We start from the raw sequence: 23,491 nt of genomic DNA, 5'->3' as shown, positions 1-23,491 counted from the left end.
AATTAAAATAATTATAATTTTAGAATATAGGTCCTCCAGCCTGAATTAATGAAAGTGTGAGAGTACCACCAAGAGAAATAAGCTGTTTTGAAGGGAGAACTTGTTGGAAAGGGGTGAACTGATGTCATTAACTTGACACTTTGTTGATGTAAAGACATCTCACCCATGATGGTGAAAATCTCCTGGAGCTAGAGTTCTTGTATCCAGACTTGAGATACAGATTTAAGAATCCCTTAACATTCCTGTAATATTTAAACTATTTCAGTGATTTAGTAACCTAAGGAAGATAAGAATATAAAAGAGACAGAGGGCATGATTTAACTAAGTGACTGTGAAGGGTGATCAACCAGGGAAGAAAAGGAACAGAGGCACAGCCAATATGTACTGTGTTTGTATGTTGAATTCTTTTTTTTTTTTTTTAATTTATATATTTTTGTTGCCCTTGTTGCTTTATTGTTGTAGTTATTGATGTCGTTGTTGGATAGGACAGAGAGAAATGGAGAGGGGAGGGGGAGACAGAGAGGGAGAGAGTAAGCGAATCCCTTGCAGGTGGGGAGCCAGGGGCTCAAACCAGGATCCTTAGGCCGGTCCTCACGCTTTGCGCCACTCTGCGTTTAACCCACTGCGCTACCGCCCGACTCCTGTAATCTTTTTTTTAATATTTTTTTTTCCCCTTTGTTGCCCTTGTTTTTCATTCTTGCTGTAGTTGTTGTTACTGATGTCGTCGTCGTTAGATAGGACAGAGAGAACTGGAGAGAGGAGGGGAAGACAGAGACGGGGAGAGAAAGACAGACACCTGCAGACCTGCTTCACTGCCTGTGAAGTGACTCCCCTGCAGGTGGAGAGCCAGGGGCTCGAACTGGGATTCTTAAGTGGGCCCTTGTGCTTTGCGTCATTATTTCAATGAATCATTCCAACATTTCCATATAATCTTTTGTTTTTTAAAAAATAATGTGTAGAGGGACAAACTGATACGGATTTTACTCTTACAACAAAAAACAAAGAAAGTAACTATGGACAAATTATTCAGGTGGTAGAGCATAGGAGTTGCACAGCTGCATTCCTGAGGCTCTTGGTTTTATTCTTAACACTTACACTGTGGTGCTGGTCTGGCTTTTCTCTTGTTCTCTCTCTTTTATGAAATTTAATATCATGCGAAATAAAATAACCAGCTCAATATATTTTAAAAGGCAAAAAGTGAAAACAGTATTGCAAAAAATGAATACAAAGAAATCTCATTTAAATAAATAAGAAAGCTGAGTCTTCACACATGTGCTCAAACCCATGTTTGCTCAGGAACTATGTGACTGAGGATTTGTTGGCGATCAACAGCAATCAGCCCTTGTTTTGCAATAGTGGTTTTAATGGCAACATACATCTGAAGTAACAAGCTGTAATTGTCTTTCACATTCTTACTTACTTCATTAAATGAATTACTTCCAGTTCCACCCATTTTGTCCTGAAGAACAGAATATCATCTTCATCTTTAACTTTATACATTGAGTGTATATTCCTTAACTTATTTATCCAGTCATCTGTCCATGGGCATTTAAGCAGTTTCCAAATTTTGGAATCATCATTAGATACTATAAACTCATAATTAGAGAAATGCAAATAGAAGGTTGGGTGGCATTGCATCTGACTAAGTGCACACATTACAGTGTACAAGGACATAGTTTAACCCTCCAGTCTCCACTTGCAAGGGGGAAGTTTCACAAGAGGTGAAACAGTGCTGCTACAGGTGTTTCTCTTTCTCCCTATCTCTCCACTCCCTCTCAATTTCACTCGGTTTCTATCCAAAATAATTTTTAAAGAGATATTAAAACCACACTAAGGTTTCACCCCATGCCAGTAAGAATGGCCCACGTCAACAAAACACGAAATTGGCAAGTGTTGGCAAGGATGTGGAGGAAGAGAAACTCTTGTTACACTGCTCATGAAAAGATAGGGCCTTTAATGAGGAAGTACATGTTGGGCCTTAATCCAATATGACTGGTTTCTATGTAAGAAGAGATTAGTACACAGAGGCACAGAGGAAAGATGAAATAAAATGGAAGGTGATATGCATCCCCAAAGCAAAGAGAAAAGTTTCCGCCATTAATAATGCTGTCTCTCCACCACCAACTATGCTCAAGACTACTGAGCAAGGCATTAGATTTTCCAGAAAAGCTACAGTAATCTACAGAGTGACAGGAATGCAAACTGGCAAAGTAAGTGATGGAAGTGGAATGGATATTGGCTGCCTTTTTGACAGATATAGAAGCTTCCAGGAGTAATTCATCTGTACGCTTGGCAACTTTACCAATCACCTACTAATACGAACAGCATCCAACTATGAATGAGAAGAAAAATTTCTTGTCTACAATATGTCTACTACATAGACAGAAATTATGTGGTCACTGTGAGCTATTTAAATCAGAACTTTTGTAGGTAATACAGTTTCTTCTTGAAAAGACCATGCCTTTGCTTTTAGAACTTCCTTGTATGTAACTGATATAAAATTTATTTATGTTCTGTGATTTACAGTAACAACCATCACACCAATGAATCATCTTTAGCACTTTAAGAATTTGTAAGAACTGTAAGATTTTAGAGAGATCTGTATAACATTTTATTTCTTCACCTTACTAAATATTCTGAAAAGAATTTAGTTGACTATTTTTCCTTGAGGTCAATTTCTTCTGAAATTGGTGAACTGTGGTGAAAATGTATAAGCACTGAATTTGTTAATATTAAAAAATTAGACATGCTTGAAAAATTTTCCTTATCTACCTTTTGACTTTAATATTAATAATTCTATATTCCAAGGTTCTATTCCTGGCACCATATTTGTTAAGGCAGTGTACCAATCCATCTCTATCTCCCTCTCTCTCTCTCTAATAAATTAAATTTCAAAATATTGTGACAAAATTAATATTTAAAAAAATAAAATTCAATTATGCATATAATACTGAAGCTCCTATTTACACATAAATAGTCTTTCATAATGACAAAATACAGCACAGTAATTTAGCACTTTCTTTTTGTCTTTTGGCTCACTTTTTTTAAAAAAAATTCATTTAATAATGATCAGCAAGACCATAGGATAAGATGGGTACAATTCCACACTGTTCCCACCACCAGAGTTCCACATCACATCCCTTACATTGAAAGCTTCCCTATTCTTTATCCCTGTAGGAGTATGAACCCAGGGTCATTATGGGGTGCAGAAGGTGGAAGGTCTGACTTCTGTAATTGCTTCTCTGCCGGACATGAAATTGCTTCTCTGCAGGTCAGTCTATGCTCCCAAGCTGTTTCTATCTTTACCTAGTGGAGTAGGGCTCTAGAGAGTTGAGGTTCCAGGACACAAAGATAAGGTTGTCTGCCCAGGGAAGTCAGGTTGGTGTCATGGTAGCATCTGTAGCATGGTGGCTAAAGAGCTTTAAGATATAAAGCAGAACAAAATGTTTAATAATCAAGAACCTAAAGGTAAGAATAGAGCAGGTTTGGGGTATCCATTTTGGAAAACCCTAGGAGGTCTATTTTAATTATATTCCAAGGGTCCTATGAATTTACTAATTTTTGCCTGAGCCCAAACAACTAACATGCAGGTGAGCTAAAGCTATTGTCTGGGGAGATGGTGTCAGAGTTGGAAATGAGACCAGAAAACTGGATCAAGAAAGAGAGTTGCTTCCAAATATGGGAAGAGTATATAAATGTTATTAATTGTAAACTCCATCAGTCTGATCTGGGGCCCATATTCAGCACAGGGAATATATGTCTATATAGGAATCCAATAATTTCCTGATTAGGGCTGCAGATGATGGGGGTAGCCTGGTAGTGACCAAAAGGGCATCATTAAAGTGCACCAATCTCTTGCCTGCCTTTATTCAGCTTCTGTAGTCCTTACTTTTTCTGACAACGTTAGTCTTAAAGTTACTGAGGGAAGTGAAATAGAAAGTATGTGAGGAGGGTATCTAGGTCAAAGTAGAAACCATTGGATTAAGTACTTTATGGTGTCTTTTTTAGGTCTTTATAATTGCTTGCTGCACTTACTGAGTCACTGCAAACTATTGTGCACTTTTACTTTAAGATATATTTTCCCAGGTCAAGGGTATGTTGTATTATGGTTATGCAAAGAGATTCTCATACTTGAGGCTCTGAGGTCCTGGGTTCAATCCCCTGCACTGCCATTAGCCAGAGCTGAGCAGTGCTCTTATAAAAGAAGAGGGAGAGAGGGGGGATGGAGGGAGGGAGGGAGAGAGAGAGAGAGAGATTGAGAGATTTTACCCTAATTTATGGATACATGTTCACATATGCTCTAATTCATGGGCCCTGGTCTAAGTTCTGTGGCTTCATTAGGAAGTGCAATACCAGAAATGGAATTAAGAAATCCTATGAGCTAGGAAAAATCTCACCAGTTATGTAGCTGAAGGGTTAACTTCCCACGCCTGGCATCTCTGGACACAATTCACAATCCGAAGGTAAACATATCGAGGTGGTACTGGCTGCATTGATTTGGCTGAGATCAGTAGATGTAGTATCAAATGGTATGGATCGAGAGAAGCATGAAGGAAAACATTTTGGCTCATTCTTAGTTCAACTATGAATCTTATAGTCATTTACCCAAGTATATGAGAGTGATTAGTGATATTTTCCCATGTAAGATGATGGTCAAATATTGGGTGAGTTATCTGATGAAAGTTTAGTGGCCTTAGAATTCCTACACACCTATAGGAGATCTAATGTAAAATATTTCACATTCAATAAATCCCAAGTCACTTGTAGCTTCTTCTTCTAGTTAATACTAATGAACTTATCTCTACCATTTGATTTTTCTCATATATATATATATATATGGGGTTAGGTGGTGACACACACACATATTATAATGTACAAGGACCCAGGTTTCAGCCCCCAGTCCTCACTTGCAGGGGGAAAACTTTGCCAGTGGTGAAGCAGTGCTGCAGGTGTCTTTCTCACTTCCTCTTTATCTCCCCATTTCTCTCTCAATTTCTTACTGTCTCCACCCAATAAATTAAAAAAAGATAATAAATTTCTTTAAAAATCTAGAGTATGGGTGAGCTATCATAGTAGTTATGCAAAGAGAATCCCCAATTTTAGTATTTGTGTTGCCAAAGCAACACACAGAGACTAATGACTGAGCCTTCAGCGTCTCAGATTCAACCCCCCACTCTACCATATGCCAGAGCTAAGTAGTGCTCTGGTAAAAATAAATAAATTAATTGTCTTCTGTTTTAAATTCTGCTCCCTTTATCTTCCCAAGGTACATACTTACTTACATGACCTAAAAAATTAGCACAAGTTTTGCATTTTTCATATTTTCTGTTGTAGAACGTTGGTACTGTCACACTAAACCATTTTCTTCTCAACTGCTTCTTAGAGACTAGTGAATTTGAGTTTAATTACAACAATGCCAAGTAGAATTGAAAGAAATAGTGAGGTGTTTTCACACTCATCTCTCAGGTAGCCTTTATTCTTTTCAAATACTGACCGCAGAGTAGACAATTTCATTAAGAAAAAAAAATGTATTCATTTGCTGGATTTCATGTCTATTTAGCTAGCTAGCAGACATAGCTTTTTTTTTTGATAACAAAAGCAAGATGGGATGTGGTCTTCAGAGCAGGTGACAGTTGACAGCTTCTGCAAACTGGCACAGCGATTCTGCAGCTTTTGACAGTGTCTAATGCAGCAGCTTCAGAGACTGCTACTGGCTGGGGGCCAGACTGTCTATTGTAATTCAAAGAACACAACCAGATAACCCTTCACTGAAACTGACCTGAATGAAGATCATAGACTGACAAACTTCTTCAGATTCTAGGTATTATACACTTTTTATAAAGGACAGGTTATGAAACTGGCAAAAGAAAAAAAAAATATATATATATATATTCCATATTGACAGATTATTTTCCATTGCCACATATGTAAAAGAAGGGACAGAAACCAAAATAAGCAGCCCAAAATAGGAAGACCTCAATCATACTTATGCTGATGAAAATAAGTTGTCCTGATATTTTCATTTAAATTATAACACCAGAAGAACATTGTATTGAGGATGGGAAATTCATATGGAGAAAAATGAATGTTTTAAAATTTTGGACTTTGTATGGGTAATATCAGTTTTAGGGAAATAGTAAATGAAAAATTAGAAATGTATGACTTTTTGTTTAATAGCAAAGCATTGGTCATTTTTCTTGCATGGTTTATTCCTCTGCTGTCTGGAATACAAAGAGTTTGAAAAGGATTATTATTTTAAAAAATATTTATTTATTTATTTTCCTTTTTGTTGCCCTTGTTTTTATTGTTGTTGTTGTTGTTATTGTTGTTGATGCCATTGTTATTGGATAGAACAGAGAGAAATGGAGAGAGGAGGGGGAAGACAGAGAGGAGGAGAGAAAGATACCTGCAGACCTGCTTCCCTGAAAGTAGGGGGCCTGGGGCTTCAACCAGGGTCCTTGTGCCTGTCCTTGCACTTTGTGCCACATGTGCTTAACCTGCTGCACTACCACTGGACTTCCAAAAAGGATTCTTAAGTTGAGCTAGGTGAGCTACCACCTGTGAAAGGAAGTATAGTTCTCCCGGCTTTATAAACTTATGCTCTCTGTGTACCAGCAACATATATAAGTCACGTAGGCTCCACAAATCATGTCATGCAAGCCCAATATCTCATTATATGACAAGACTTTAAAGCTCAGGGAGCAGTATTTCTCACAAACAATCCTACTTGGAAAAATTCTGGATCATACCTAAAAGTCTATTCATCTCTTCTCAGACAAAAACAAGATTAATGGCATTTTCCTCTTGTTGATATGAATCATTGCTTGTATTGGTCAAGGTAGTCTATGTGATATTGTAGTACCCAATCAATTCAAATTGTTCATGGCATATGTCAGTGGAGAACTACTTGTTAAGTAAAAACTATGTAGGCATTATGGTATAGTATATTGGTACTTTAAGTCAGGCTGATGGAAGAGTGTCAGTTTGAAACTTTGCTGGTTACTTTGCTACAGGGAAAGGAAGATAAGCAAATTATGACCTTCTTTTGAAACTTTGAACCAGAAAAAAAAAGCAAAAAAAGAGAAGATATAATCAAAAACTAAAATTTATTTTCTTATTATTTTGTAATAGTTATATACAACATTATATAGTAATCAATTATTTTTTTCATTGGGGGGAATTAATGGTTTACAGTCCACAGTAGTTGGTACAAATGTGACATTTCTCTGGCTTCTGCATAATATTCTAACCCCCCACCTAGGTCTTCCTCTGTCATCATGCTTCAGGACTTGAATATTACAGCCCCCTCCACCCACAACCCTGCCCCTGCCCCCTGCCCATCCCAGGCTCTTTTACTTTGGTGCAATACACCAAATCCAGTGCAAATTTTGCTTTCTGTTTTCCCTTCTGTTCTTATTTTTCAATTTCTGTTGATGAGTGAGATCATCCCATATTCATCCTTATCTTTCTGACTTATCTCACTTAACATGATTCCTTCAAATTCCATGTAAGATGAGGTGAAAAGGTGAGTTCATGGGGCCAGGTGGTGGTGCACCTAGTTAAGCACAAACATTACAGTTCACAAGGATGCAAGTAGGTTCAACTCCCCAGTCCCCATCTACAGGGGGAAAGCTTCATGAGTGGTGAAGCAGATATGCAAGTATCTGGACAATATGCTTTAAAAACCATTGAAACGTTATTAATTTTCATCCTGTCTTAACTGGAAAGTATTCTCACTTACTGGGGACATCTGGGTCCTCAAACATGGAAGCCCTGTGCTCTAACGTTGAATATGTCACAAGCAGTATTAAAATCTTTGCAAATTTCTTGGTCAAGGAAGAAGTTTATTAACTTTTTTGTTGAGTGTTTCATACTTAAATATGCTAAAATTATGGTTAGGTTTGTTGTTTTTGTTTCCTTGTATACATGCCTGTATGCATTTAAAAAAATTAACATTACTTTAGGAGTATCATTTCACATTTATAGATACATATCTGTGTATAACTCACTGTAATCATCACCAAAATATGTGGCATCACATAGTTGGGGCCCTTCACGTGTTCTCCCACTTCCCCTTTATTCCCTCTGATGACCACACCATAGTATTTTTACAGTCTAAGAGTCAGTTTGGTTATTAGCAACAGCAGCAGCCGCATCAACATTATTATTGGCAGGTCTGTTTGTTCTAGTAAAATATATTCCACATGAGTGAGACAACCAATTGTCTTTTACATCTTTACTTATTTCACTTAACATGATCACTTCTAGTTCCATTCATTTTGTCCCAAGCAGTATTCTATTGAACATATATCCATTAATTTCTTTTTATCTATTTATTTATTTTTTTGGAAGGCGGTAGTCAGAGAAAGAAGGAAGCAGGAGATAGAGAACCCTCCTCATCCCCTATCCCCAACTCCCTGAAGCTAGGGACTGGAGTTTTGAACCCAGATCTTTGTGCATAGTAATATGTGTGCTCTAGGGAGTTGAAGGATCAAAGAATTTCTCTCTGATCACTATATAGGAACAATAGGACCCCAAAATCTCAGGCTAAGGTAAGCAAGAGAAACTTTATTAAGGAAGGACATACATACATGTACAAGCACATGTGTGCCCAGTGGAAAAACAGGGAAGCAGAAGCACAGAAAGGACAGAGGCAGATAGGGGGAAAGAGCAGAAAGCGCCTAGTAGAAGGGCCGAAGAGCAGATGAGGTCCCTGTTGCATTGAACAGTCTTCTTTTTATACTCCTCTGAGTCTATAGGGCAGTCATACTATGAAAATTAATTATTGATAAGTGGTGTGGCCTTCCACTGTTATCTGTTACCCTACATAGGGTCAAGGTGAAGGTGCCCAGGTAATACGTGTTGACAATGAGTTGTTTGGTCTCTGGAGAAGATTTACAGATTGCAGCTGGTATTCTTGTCCTTGGCCTCTACTCTGCCTCCATATTCCACATTTCTTTGCAGTCAGTCTCAGGAAAGAAGAAGGCATTCATTTTCCCCTGAACTTGTCCCTTTTAATCTGTCCTTTACAGACTTTTAAAAATTAGGTTGTCAGGGGCTGGGCAGTAGCACAGCAGCTTAAGTGCACGTGGCACAAAGTGCAAGATCCCGACATAAGGATCACGGTTCGAGCCCCCGGCTCCCCGCCTACAGCGGGGATCACTTCACAGGCGGTGAAGCAGGTCTGCAGGTGTCTATCTTTCTCTCCCCTTCTTTGTCTTCCCCTCCTCTCTTCATTTCTCTCTGTCCTATCCAGAAACAAAGACAATAATAACAACAATGATCAGCAACAAGTCCTGGGTCTCAATAATAAACCAGTTTGTTTAAAAAAAGAAAAGAAAGGTAGTCAGGCGGTAGCACAGTGGGTTAAGCGCATGTAGCGTGAAGTGCAAGGACCTGTGTAAGGATCCTGGTTGGAGCCTCGGCTCCCCACCTGCAGGGGAGTCACTTTACAGGCAGTGCAACAGGTCTGCAGGTGTCTATCTTTCTCTTCCCCTCTCTGTCTTCCCCTCCTCTCTCCATTTCTCTCTGCCCTATCTAACAGTGACGACATAAATAACTACAACAACAATAAAAGGCAACAGGGGCAACAAAAGGGTGAAAAATTGGGTTTTCTTTGTTTTTGTTGTTTGCTGTGGTTCTTTATATATTTTCAGTACCAATGCCATGTCAGATGTGTGATGTGCAAATGTCTTTGCCCAATTACTAGATTGCTTTACTATTTTTGTTTCTAACAGACCCCCCCCCCATATTAAGGATGAACACCTGAAAAGGAAAGATAGACTGATAGAAAATCCTTTTTTGCATGGTGCTTCCATGTAGTAGCCAGGAGTTCAACTCTAGGTTCTTGTACATATTAAAGTGTGTGTTCTATTGGGTCAGCTCTCTCCTGACCCTCTTTACAAGATTTTTATTTTATTTTTATTTTTTCTCCTCCAGACTTATCACTGGTGTTCGGTGCCTGCACTACAAATCTACTGCTCCTGGTGGCCATATTTTCCATTTTGATTGGATAGGACAGCAAGAAATTGAGAGGGTAGGGGGAGACAGAGAGGGAGAAAGATACCTGCATGATGATCCAGGAACCAAGCTCATGGTGGTAGCAATACAAATCTTTATTCATGCAAAAGCCCCAGAGTCTGGCATGAGTGCAGTGGGTTAAGCTACGTGGATCAAACTGCAATGGCTGGCGTCCATGTCCTGGTCTGCATGCCTGACCTTCTGTAGGTAGGGATCCGGAAGATAGAGTAACTAGAAAGAGAAGTGGCTTTTATAAGATAAAACTGGAAGTGGCAAGTCGGAAATGGAAATGGCTAGGAAAGGGGATGGAGAAAGGAAAAAGGCATGCTGGGAAAGTAGAATTTCCTTAGCAACTGTTGAGATGGTTTTAACTGGTGGTATTAATGTTACCCTGCAGGCAGTGTGGTCTCCAGGTAGAAAGAAGATAGATCAATGGGTGGGGATCTTTCAGGCAAAACAATGATTATGTAAATAGGCCATGCTATCAGCAATGCAGGATAGGGCGGGCTGGCTTAATGACTGACACATGCAGACCTGCTTCACCACTTGTGAAGCGACACCCCTACAGGTGGCGAAATAGGGGCTTGAACCAGGATCCTTGATTGAGTTCTTGCACTTTACACTATGTGCACTTAACCTGGTGTGCCACCACCCGGCCCCTATAATGATTTTTTTTTTAATCCAGGGTTATCACTGGGGCTAGGTTTCTGCACTACTCCATTACCCATATTAGCGTTTTCTTTCCTTCTTCCTTTTCTTTCCTCTATTTAGAGAGAAAAGGAAGAGTAAGAATGGAGACAGAGACTGGAAGATACCTGCAGCACTGCTTGTGAAGTCTGCTCCCTGTGGGTGGGAACCAGGGACTTGAACCCTTCTCCTCACTCAAGGTAACATGTGCACTCTACTAGGAATGTTATCATCAGACAGCTTCCTGCAAAAGGTTTTTAATTTGCTTAGTCCCATTTGTTTTTTCTTGCTAGTTTCCTTTGCCAATGAATTATTTTTGAAGTCTAGTTCTGAAGAACTCTGAGAAACAACATTAAAAGATTTTTTTTTCTACACTTAGCCAGCATTCCTTGATGCATTCAGTCAAGTATATGTATAAAAGTCAGTGTTTTGTGTATAATATTTTACTTTGGATTAGGCTATCTGAATTGAGGTTGGAAGATAAGACCAATGAGCATGTGGCATCCACAGAACAGAGGGATAGGAATGGGGGCGGGCAGTAGCACAGTGGGTTAAATGCAGATGGCACGAACTGCAAGGTAGGGATCATGGTTAGAGCCCCTGGCTCCCCACCTGCAGGGGAAGCTTCACAAGTGGTGAAGCAGGTCTGCAGGTGTCTATCCTTCTTTCCCCCCTCTTTCTTCCCCTCCTCTCTCCACTTCTCTCTGTCCTATCAAACAACAATGACAACAATAATAATAACAAAACAGGGAGTCAGGCAGTAGCTCAGCAGGTTAAGCGCACATGGTGCAAAGCACTAGGACTAGCATAAGGATCCCGGTTCAAGCCCCTGGCTCCCCACCTGCAGGGGAGTTGCTTCACAAGTGGTGAAGCAGGTCTGCAAGTATCTATCTTTCTCTCCTCCTGTCTTCCCCTCTTCTCTCCATTTCTCTTTGTCCTATCTAACAATGATGACACCAATAACAACAATAATAATAACTACAATAATAAAACAACAAGGGCAACAAAAGGGAATAAATAAATATTAAAAATAATAATAACACAAACAATAAAACAACAAGTTCAACAAAATGGAAAAAAAATAGCCTCCAGGAGCAGTGGATTTATAGTGTACCCAGCAATAACCCTGATGGCAAAAAAAAACCCAAACACACAACAACAACAAAAAACAGGGATAGGAACATTAGATTAAATATATGGCACCCAATTAATTTGAGTGTGAGATAAGTAAGGTATATTTTTAATCTAGACATATCTTGTACAGTTTAACTCTAATATATTTGATGATATTACATAATATGAAATGAGAAAAAACCTACTGAGATAACTTAAGACAGGAGAGGAAGGAACCAAGTGAGTGAGTTACTTAGTTTTACTGGGATTTTACCCTGTACACAGGAGAGATGCATGTCATTAATACATTTCTCTTTCCTTTTACACTCATCAGTCTATCTACTGGTTATTTAAGATTACCCCCCAACTCTGAAAAAAACTTAGGGGTACTGGATAACTTCTATTTTTTCTTTACTTCTTATTGGATTGAGTTAGTCAGAAATCGAGAGGGAAGGGGAAGACAGAGAGGAAGAGAGACAGAGAGACACATGCTTCACTACTTACAAAACTTTCCCCCTGTGAGTGGTGGACCGGACTGGGGCTCGAACCTGGGTCCTTGCACATTGTAACATGTGCACTCAACCAGGTGTGCCACCACACTTCCCCCCTCGTTTTAATTATAAGATGATTTTTTTGCAATGATTTTTAAATTAATAAAGTTTATCAAGAATAACTGCCCATCTAATTTAGTATGCTTGTCAGATTAAGAGTCCATGTAATTGGAGAAAGCATCAAAGTCCATTCACAATCAGGTACGAATAATTGCATAATTACCCCAACACATAGTACACCTTTCTGCCAACATTTATTTTAATAGCGTGATACACTTTGTTTCTATCTTGAAGGAGCTTCTGAATGTGCTTCCTTTTCCTATATAACTACAACTCCCTAGTTTAATCACAATGCATGTTGTTTAATATTTCAATGCCGTTCGTTGAGACACTTTAACTTGATTGTTTCCTTTTGTGTTTGTCACCAGGTGTTTCTTGACTAAAACACATTCCTCACATGATAAAATTAAAGGTCTAATTAATACCTTTAAGGACATTGGTGCACAATTCAATGCCTAATTTTCTTGCAGGGGGCATATTTACGTGTTTAACTAGGTGGAAATTGGTGCCAAAGATTTCATTTGCATACAAAGTCCCTTTATTTCTTTGTAAACAGTTTTCAGTGTGGAGACAAAGAACGCATTCACATTACTTTGTGTGCATTGTTTTTTTTTAGCAAGCTGAGGAATATAGAAAATAGATATATCTGGGGAGTTGAGTGGTAGCGCAGGGGTTAAGTGCAAGTGGTGCAAAGCCCAAGGACTGGCATAAGGATCCAGGTTCTAGCCCCAGGTTCCCCACCAGCACGGGAGTCGCTTCATGGGCAGTGAAGCAGGTCTACAGGTGTCTATCTTTCTCTCCCCCTCTCTGTCTTTCCCTCCTCTCTCCATTTCTCTCTGTCCTATCCAACAACAACAACATCAATAATAACAACAATAACTACAACAATAAAAAAAAACCAAGGGCAAAAAAGGGGAATAGATAAAAATTAAAAAATAGAAAATAGATTTATCTAAACCACATTTCATCTGACCAGAAACAAAAATCCTATTAGATGAGGTGTTGATACATGAGGTCCATTTCTCTGGAGCAGTGAGGGTAATAGTCAACATTTGAAAATGGAGGGGGTGGGAAGCCTGCAGAAGCCCTGTGTGAAAAAAATGAATCCTTTGAAAAATCACATCTGAGATGTAAAGGTTTTTAAGAAAAATATGGCATCACATCAAACACAAAAAGGAAAGCTAAATGCTGGCAGAAGCAGGCCCGAAAACAAAACTCATTGATCTAACTTAAAGCTACAAGGACCAGGAAAAGGGACCATCATATGAAGCCCAGAATGATGTTTCTAGTCTCATTTTATTTTATATCCAAGATATTTTAAAACATAAGTGTTGTGGATGCCCCCCATATTTCTACTAATATCTGTTTGAATATTAGGATAGTAAATCTATTTAAAATCACATTTTATGCCAGTGAAATCAAAGTAATGATTTATTGACTACATCAATAAAATGTTAGCCCTATTCCCACTTCCTTTTTGAAAAACAATAATCATTTTCTTCTTTTTAACCAGAGCCCTGCTGAACTCCAGTTTATGATGGTATCAGGGATTGAACCTGGGACCTCAGAGATTTCGGGTGTGAAAGTCTTTTGCATAACCACCATATTATCCTCACAGCCCCAAACCATAATCTAAGCCCTTCACTTTTTATATAGGTAACAGATATTTTCTCAGCTTTCATAGAAAGCTAATTTCTTTGTATGTCAAACATGTGCCATGGAAAATAGGGTCAGAGAACAGAATTCAGTCTCCTTTCAACTCTTCTAAAGCAGGGAAATCATAGGTCAACTGTGTGCTAATTAAATTTACCCAATGGGAAAAATAGTTTTACATTATTATTACAAGAAGTAGTTTTGCTACTAAAAGAAAACATACTTAACTTAGGCTCACATCTTTCCACAGAAACTCAGATTGGTATTCTAAATTTCTTCAGTTTTTTATTTTATTTTATTTTTATTTATAAAACAGAAACACTGACAGGTTTTGTTTTGTTTTGTTTTGTTTTGTTTACCAGAGCAATGTTTAGCTCTGGCTGATGGTGCAGAGGACTGAACCTGGGACTTTGGAGCAACAGGCAAGAGAATCTTTTTGCATAAGCATCTACCCACCTTCTTAGAGATTTTTATTTCAGGTGTTACCTCCTTGTCCATCTTTCTCAGATGCTGCTACTGAGTTGTAGTATAAACAAGAAGCTTTTAAGTATATTTACATGTCAATGGAGACTCTGGGTGACTTTAAAATTGCAAATTTTCTGAAGGAAATTGTCTAAGAATCTTAAAGAGAAGTCTATAGTCAGGAAAGGTCACATAAAGTTAACTCAAGATGAGTAAAACCTTTTTAGTTATAACCACTAGAAAAATAAGGACTTTTACAGAAATCCAGCTAACCAGCTACTTTTAATTCTTCTACCTTTTCCTCAGTGTCTTTTCTGTTAAGAAATAATAAGACTGTAATATAACAAAAAGGGCATAAAGATATAAATCATGTTCCAGATTTAAAGTAGCCCCAAGATAAGTAATCAAGTTCAGGACATAGGAGGAGACACATTTAGATAAAAACAACCCTGGCCAGTAAGGATGGCCAGAGAGAATAAGGTGATATGCAGCATGGGTTACAGAATGTTTATTGGAATAAACTATTTAAGATAGTTACTGAGACATAAGTGGACAATAAAAAGGAACCATCGTCCTCAAAAGTGAGATGAGACAAGTCAGCAAGTAAGGAAATCAATTACAGTTCACTGTTGATATATTTTCCAGTTGAAATTAGTTTATTTTTTTTAAATATAGTTTTTATATTTATTTTCCCTTTTGTTGCCCTTGTTTTTTATTGTTGTTATAGTTATTATTATTGTTGTTATTAATGTCATTGTTGTTGGATAGGACAGAGAGAAAAGGAGAGAGGAGGGGAAGACAGAAAGGGGGAGAGAAACATAGATACCTGCAGACCTGCCTCACTGGTTGTGAAGTGACTCCCCTACTACAGGTGGGGAGCTGGGCCTCAAACCAGAAATGAGTTTCTGTTGAGTAAACAGAGGCAGAACTTTGCTGCCTTTAAGTTGCCTTCAGAGGTAGCTTATTGTCTTAGTCAATTGCCAGTTGTGAAACCTTTTTTGTGTGTGTGTCTGTGTCTCCAGGGTTATTATTGACTGGAGCTTGGTGGCAGCACTGAATCCACTGCTCCTGCGGCCATAGGATCGGGAGAAATTGAGAGGGTTGGGGAAGACAGAGAGGAAGAAAGATAGATATCCACAGACCGGATTGTGATACCAACCCCCCTTGCTGGTGGGGAGCCTGGGGCTGGAACCTGGATCCTAGTGCTTTGTACTACCTGAGCTTAATCCATAACTCAGTGCACTACCCTCCTCCCCTACCAGTGTGGAATCTTTCTCTATTGGTATTCTCATTCAGGACTAGCAGCTAGGAAAAAAATTCCTTAAACTTTTAAATGTCTAAAATTCCATCTAAGGGTTTTCTGACTTAACCTTGGGACTATTTATTTCATCAGGTTGGCAAAAACAACAACAAAAAAAACAAAACAAACAAAAAACCACTATAGATAGGAAAATTATAATGAATTTGACATGGATAAATGGTCATGTTGGAGGGCAGTTTAGGGGAAGCAGCACCCCTTCTCCTGCACCCTGGAGGAAGCAAGGAGAAGGGACCAGAGGAAGCACCCCTATGTCTGCTTCCAACACCAGCACTCCTCCCTACTTCCTGCAAAGGCCATAAAATGTCAATGGAGCACCTGAAGACAAAGGCTGAAACACATGCCCTGAGGGCCCTGCCCTTCCTCTGAGGGGACTATAAAGTTGGGAAAAACTGAAACCTTGGCCTTCTTCTCTTTCTTTCTCTGGAGGGTGTGTGTGTGTGGTGGTGGTGGTGGGGGGGGATGGGAATCTATCTTCCCACACTGTTTGTACTATCTTCTCCTTTTCTGTCTTTACTTTCTTCCAATAAATGCTCAACTCCCTGAAACATGACTGGTCCTCTTGTAATTCTTTCCTATAGAAGTCCTGTGGTTTTGTCAGTGTTTCCTTTTTATAAATTATATATATATATTTCTCCATATATATATATATATATATATATATATATATATATGAAGAAATCAGTTAAGAACCCCCACAACTGGGAACTGGGAAATGACCCCAGTTAGCTGCTCCCTCCTCCCTTTACAATATGAATTTAAGATATAGGTTGTAAACTTTTGGGCTTATTTATGACTGGTGGTCCAAAGTTTCCACACAAAAGATTGAAGTGAGTAGGTTTACTGTGGTAGTCAGCAGACAAGCTCATGTTTCTTTGTAATTATCAAATCACTGAATCAGCTTGTATAATAGTTACACAGAAGTTTCAACATGACAGATTAGAAAAAAAAGATGTAGTTTTATTTACTTTATTTTTTTTAAGTCAAACTGGTTCTACCATCTCACCAAATTATAAATTTTGAAGACACTGATTTTTTTTTCAATTGCCACCAGGATTATCTCTGGTGTTCCGTGATCCCGGTTCGAGCCCACGGCTCCCCATCTGCAGGGAAGTCGCTTCACAAGTGGTGAAGCATGTCTGCAGGTCTCTATCTTTCCCCTCTCTGTCTTCTCCTCCTCTCTCCATTTCTCTCTGTCCTATCCAACAACAACGACATCAATAACAATAACTACAACAGTAAAACAAGGGCAACAAAAGGGAATAAATAAATAAATATTAAAAAAAAAAACCTACAATTTAAGGGGCTAGCAAGACTGCTTACCCAGTAGAGTGTACACTTTCCCACACAGAAGGACTCAGATTTGAGTCTCAGGCCACCACATTGGAACAATATGCAAGGGGGAAGTTTCATGAACAGTGAAGCAATGGGATGGTATATTTACTGTCTCTTGTTAGAGGTAGTAGTTTTCAAAGTTTTTTTATGCAATAGTTTTAGAAGCTCTATTTTAGTTTACTTTCTTATGGTGTGAGATGGAAAATTCCTTGCCCTTTCCTCCTGACCACAGGACTTAATCAGTAAACCACAAGCTGTTTACCAAGACCCTGCATGCAGGCGAGGCTTATCAGGACCTTTGCACAAGGAAACTGTTTACCAGGTTACAGCCGATGACAGGGGGTGACAGGGGGATGTGGTGACCATACTCTGGCTAAGTTTTATTGATTGTGTGATTTTGCAATGTTTAAAATTAGCCCGCACTTTGCTTTGAATGGACCCTGCTTTCTGCCTGGTTTGAAATGATTGGATTCCACGTTTTCTATAGCATATTATTGGATATAGGTTGATAAGGTGATGTTTTCCCCCCTCCCTGAGTGTATTCTGAAATCCTATAAATTGTGTGGTTTGAGCCTTGTTCAGGGTTGAGCCTGGTGGACTGCTGTCAGTCACCTCTCGACCCGGATTCGAATTCATGAATAAACATCTTTGCTTTCTTGCAGTGGATGGTGGTTGTTAGTGAGCGGAAATCAAACCACCATCCACTGCAAGGAAGCAAAAGATGTTTATTCACAGATTTGAATCCGGGCTGAGTGGTGACTGACAGCAGTCTACCAGCTCGACCCTGAACAAGGCTCAAACCACACAGTTTATAGGAATTCAGAATACACTCAGGGAGGGGGATGTACAATCTTATCACTCTACAACCAATAAAATGCCATAAAAAGCACGGACTCCAATCATTTCAAACATAGCAAAGCGCGGGGTCCACTCAAAGCAAAGCGTGGGCTTATTTCAAACATCACACCAGAAATCAAACCAATAGCCAGAGTGGGGTCACCACATCCTCCCGCTATCTGCTGTAACCATCCAGCCTTCTGCTGCAACCATCCGGTAAACAGCATTCCTCAAACCCTGTGCAAAGGCCCTGATAAGGCTTGCCCCTATGCAGGGTCCTTTAAGCAACCTGCAAAACAACCGATGGCCTTTACTGATTAGGTCCTGTTTTTCAAGGGGAAAAGGCAAGGAATTTTCCATCTCACACCGCAAGCAGAAAAGCAACTATACTTAAAACTTATACTTAAAACAATTCTAAAGCTACTGCTTCTAACAGTGGTTTGATTTTTGCTCACTAACATCTCTGTCCCTTGACATCTATTGAAAGGGAAAAAAGGAGCAGTGGAATTGTACAAGTGAAAATTCCAAGTTAAAACACTGGTGAAAAAGTGTATTTAATTTAATTAATTCATTTAGTTATTTTTGCCTCCAGGGTTATCACTGAGGCTTGGTGTTGGCATGAATCCACTGTTCCTGGTGGCCATTTTCCCATTCTTATTGGATGAGACAGAGAGAAATTTAGAGAGGAGGTGGAGATAGAGAAGGAAAGAGAAAGACACCTGCAGACCTCCTTTACCACTTGTGAAGCATAGCCCTGAAGGTAGGGAGCTGGGGGCTCAAACCAGCACCCTTGCACTAGTCCTTGTACTTTGTACTATTTGTGCTTAACCTGGTATGCCACTTCCCGACCCACAACATTTTTTCATTGTTTGATTTTAGCTCTATTGACCTACCTCCACTGTCCTTGCTTATAATCAGAAAAATAGTGTTTGCGTTTTTGACTCTTCTTTATAATTGGACTCAGCTAGTACAGGTGAAAGGGGTTGGATGGTCTTTGGCTAATACAGGACCTCAGGATTTCCTCAAGTGGTCAGCCTGGCTTAGGCTGCTTGTTAATTTTAGTTATTTTCTCTGAAGGTACACACCTAAATGTATGTTCCCTTGTAAATCTGTGCAGTTGTCAACACTTGGGATACTCATCTATTTCTTTTACTCTTTGTCCTAACAGCATGTGGAATTCGCACTGAAGAGATCTCAGAGGTAACTTTCTGCAACACCAGTATTCAGAGATGAGAAGCACACTATCAAAAAAAAATCTAAACAAAATTCAATTAAAAAAATTAGATCCATGGTGGGCAGTGGTGCCCCAGGTTAAATGCACATATTACCATGTGCAAAAACCTGGGTTCCAGTCCCCGCTACCCACTTGCAGGGGGAAGGCTTCATGAGTAGTGAAGCAAGCCTGCAGGTGTCTATCTTTCTCTCTCCCTCTCTATATTCCCACCCCTCTCTGACCTTTCAAAGAAAAAAAGAAAGGGAAAAATAAAGAAATGAAAAGGAAAAAACAATGGCTGCAGGGAGTGGTGGAATCATAATGAGAGCACTGAGCCCCAGCTATAATCCTAGTATGGGAAAAAAAAAAAAACACACCGAAAAAACAACCAAGTGTGCCACCAGCTGGTCCCTGTCTCTAACTTTTAATACACAGACCATAGGCTGAATATATGTTCCTTCATTCTAAGCACTTAAGACCTCAAATTGGTAATCAGCTGAATTTTAACAGTGGGCACAATTGCTAGTACATTTCTAACAGTGGTATGTTCTTTGAGATGTTGACCCTGCTAAAAGCTTAGACCAGGGAGAAACAACCAGTGGCGTTACTTAATAAGATACAGCTATATATAAAGAACAAAGGACATAACTTATGGTGAGGTCATGTATGATACAGCAAATCCTAACAATGGGATTTTCAAAGTTAACCCAAATGCCAAATAATGTGATTATAGCAATAACTATCTATTGCCTTCTTAAACCCTAAGACAGCAGGAACATCCCTATTCCTCTACAAAGCCTATATTTCCCCCAGTCCTGGAACCTCTAGGGTGGGGCTCACTTTCTTGCATGCTTCTCTCAATTCATACTAAATGATATTGCTTCCACCAATCCCAATGCAAGGAGTACCACCTCAGCATGCTTCACTTCAGACTGGTTCCAGAGACATCAGGCATGAACTGTTAACCCTTCACCCTCATTACTCTGGTGAGACCTTTCCTTTCATGGTATTCTCAAATTCCATTCCAGGAGTTTCACTTCCTAACAAAGTCCCCAAACCTAGATATATACCTGGTCCCATAAGATAGAGCATATGTTCACATGTATCCATAAATTAGGGCAAAATATATACCTGAAAGCAAAAATACACTGTAGTGAGTCAGTATCAAGTTCATGATGAAATAGTGTCTACTTAGACTTAGATACCCTCCTCACCTACTTCCTATTACAGTTCTCTCACTCACTCCAAAGCTAACCTTATCAAAGCAAGGACTGCAAAAGTTGAATAAGGGCATGAGACTGGTGTGTTTTAACGATGACTCTTTAGTCACTATCAGGCCACCCCATCAGCTGGGGCCCTAGTCAGGGAGTCCTGAGATTCCCAAACAGACATGATGGGCATAGACCTCGAATAAATTCCTCTCTCCATTGTTACTGGTCATTTCTATCAGGAACAACAAAATAGACCCCTTTGTGGGCCCCGATAGGACCTTGCCCTCAACTTAGATTAACAATGATAGAGAATGTTTCATCCTCCGAAAGGAGGCGGACAACATATTCTATGCTACACCTGAGGAAGATGGGTCCTGATATTGGGGCAGCTGGGAACTTTTCTACTAATGATCACAGAATGTGAGCTCAGATCTTCAGGGATGCAGAGGTCACACAGGTGCCTACGTTGAATATGGGCCCCAGATTACATCAAATCAATGGGGTTTACAGTCAACAAGATCTTGTTTGGAGGTTCTAGCAGGCAAGCACAGATACTTGTATGCCCTCCACTGAAGACAGGTGCCGGGCTAGCTTCGTGGGCAGGAGACAGACGACCAGGGACTCATGGCTGAGCTGAGCACGCAGTTCAATCTTTATTGATAAGCGAGAATGCAGTGAAACCAATGTAATCTCTCTTCATTAGATTATATCTCCTGAGGCAGAAGTGTCAGATCAGAAGGGGAAATACGTATGATAGGGGGTGGGTAGAAGTAAAAAGCACGAGTATCAAGCTTGCATCTAACCAGTGGGGATTAAACCAATGCCCTGTAGGCAGGGCGGGTCTCAGGTAAAGTAGTGATTATGTAAATAGACCACAGTGTTAAGTAATGCAACAGAAGAGGTCTTAGAAGCAGAATTAGAAGCAGACCAACAGACAGGTCTGTCTCTGTTCGGACTGAAGGCAATCCTCTTTGTCCAAGTGTGCCTAGCTTTTGGAGGAATGCACTTGGAGCATTATGGGAGAAAGGAGACACCTGCCTAGCCAGCCAGATCAGCCGAATCAACCCTGGCAATCAATGGGGTGACAGATGTTACAGCCATATCGCCCTCAAATCCTCAGTCAATAATATCTGTACACCTTTCCCATATTTGAAAGCTACTTTTTTCCCTGATACAGATTTCTGGTCCTTTTTCTAACCATGACATCATCTTCCCAGACAATAACTTGGATCTACCTGCATATCAGATTTAAGGCTCAGGGGAAAAAAAAAACTAGTATAGCCACAGGCCCTTTGGAATATAACTAAAATATGCCTACTAGCTTTCTACAAAATGGAGTACTCCCCCAACTCTTTATCTGCACTATTCCAGCCTTTAATAAGTTCATGACTAATCAACAATTTGTTTGCCTTTGTATATTAACTCTTCTTTCAGCCAGGAGGTTCAAGATGCTAGCACGATGCCAACCAGACTTCCCTGGACAGACAACCACACCAATGTGTCTTGGAGCTCTGCTTCCCCAGACCCCCACCCCACTAGGGAAAGAGAGAGGCAGGCTGGGAGTATGGATCAACATTCAACGCCCATGTTCGGCAGGGAAGCAATTACAGAAGCCAGACCTTCTACTTTCTGCATCCCACAATGACCTTGGGTCCATACTCCCAGAGGTTTAAAGAATAGGAAAGCTATCAGGGGAGGGATGGGTATATGGAGTTCTGGTGGTAGGAATCGTGTAGAGTTGTATTCCTCTTATCCTATGGTTTTGTCAGTGTTTACTTTTTATAAATAAAATTAAATTAAAAAATAGATTCTATTGTATAATAATCCTAAAAAGTCTAGGGAAGTGTAATAAAAAAAGTTCCACAAGAAAAAAATGGTTTAGAAATTTTTAAAGCAAATTAATATCATTGTAATTTATGTCCAGATGGTTACATACAATGAACATTTCTCATAAAATTAAGTTACCTCTGGGAATTGGAGCGGTAGCTCAGCAGGCTAAGCACACATGGCGCTGAGTGCAAGGACTGGTGTCTATCTTTCTCTCCCCCTCTCTGTCTTCCCTCCTCTCTCCATTTCTCTTTGTCCTATCTAACAATGACATCAATAACAACAACAACAATAACTACAACAACAATAAAAATAAGTTACCTCTATCCTTCTTGTTCCATATAGTGTAAAAATTGGAGGGAAATGAAGTAACCATGTAAATTTAAACTCATTTACAGAAGCATAATTTCTTATTTGGATAGATTCAGTATGTAACCATATTTTAAAGTATCTTGTTCACTTGTTTAACTTTGATAGCACAATCTGGTACCTACTTAACCTTCTCAATCTGTTATTTTGAAAATGAAGCTAAGTATCAAGGTAGAGGGTACTACAATCATGTAACTGCCAGGGCAACATATTGAGAATATAAATAGTGTCATTCATGCTGCAAAAGTTAAAAAGTTGACAGTGAAATCAGTCTAAAAGTCAAACAACAACAACAACCCATGAACAAAATTAAATGAATATTAAAAAATGGAAAGTGCATGTCTGAGAGTTTATTATATGCTAATATGAATGAAATAGCTCCATATCAAAGATAAATTTAAATGTAAAGTGCTTTATCCAAGGTCACATAACAAGCAAATGGCAAAGCAGGAATTTGGGCTCAACTACTTTGTATTTCACAAACAAAACCCTTCTTCCCTGTCATATTGCTTTTCTTTTAGAAGGGCCTGGAGTAACCAAATTCCAATTTGGGTCATAAAAAGAAAGAATGATAGGGATTCATTTTATGTGGAGTTTGTAGAAAAGAGGAAGGAATGGAGGAAGGAAGAAAGGAAGAAAGGAAGGGAGGGAGGGAGAGAGGAAGGAAGGAAAAGTGGGAGGAAGAGAGAGTGAGAGGAAGGAAGGAGAGAAAGAATAAATGAATGAAGGGAAGGAGGAAGAGAGGAAGGAAGAAAGGAAGAAAACATGGCTGAAGGAGATTTTTAAAAGGTCCAACTAGTTAGCTTATAATATTTCAAAATGTCATGTCTAAAAA

The sequence above is a fragment of the Erinaceus europaeus genome, chromosome 16 (genome assembly GCF_950295315.1).
Source record: "Erinaceus europaeus chromosome 16, mEriEur2.1, whole genome shotgun sequence".
In the NCBI taxonomy this organism is placed as follows: Eukaryota; Metazoa; Chordata; class Mammalia; order Eulipotyphla; family Erinaceidae; genus Erinaceus; species Erinaceus europaeus.
Note: the sequence above shows the minus strand (reverse complement) of the source record.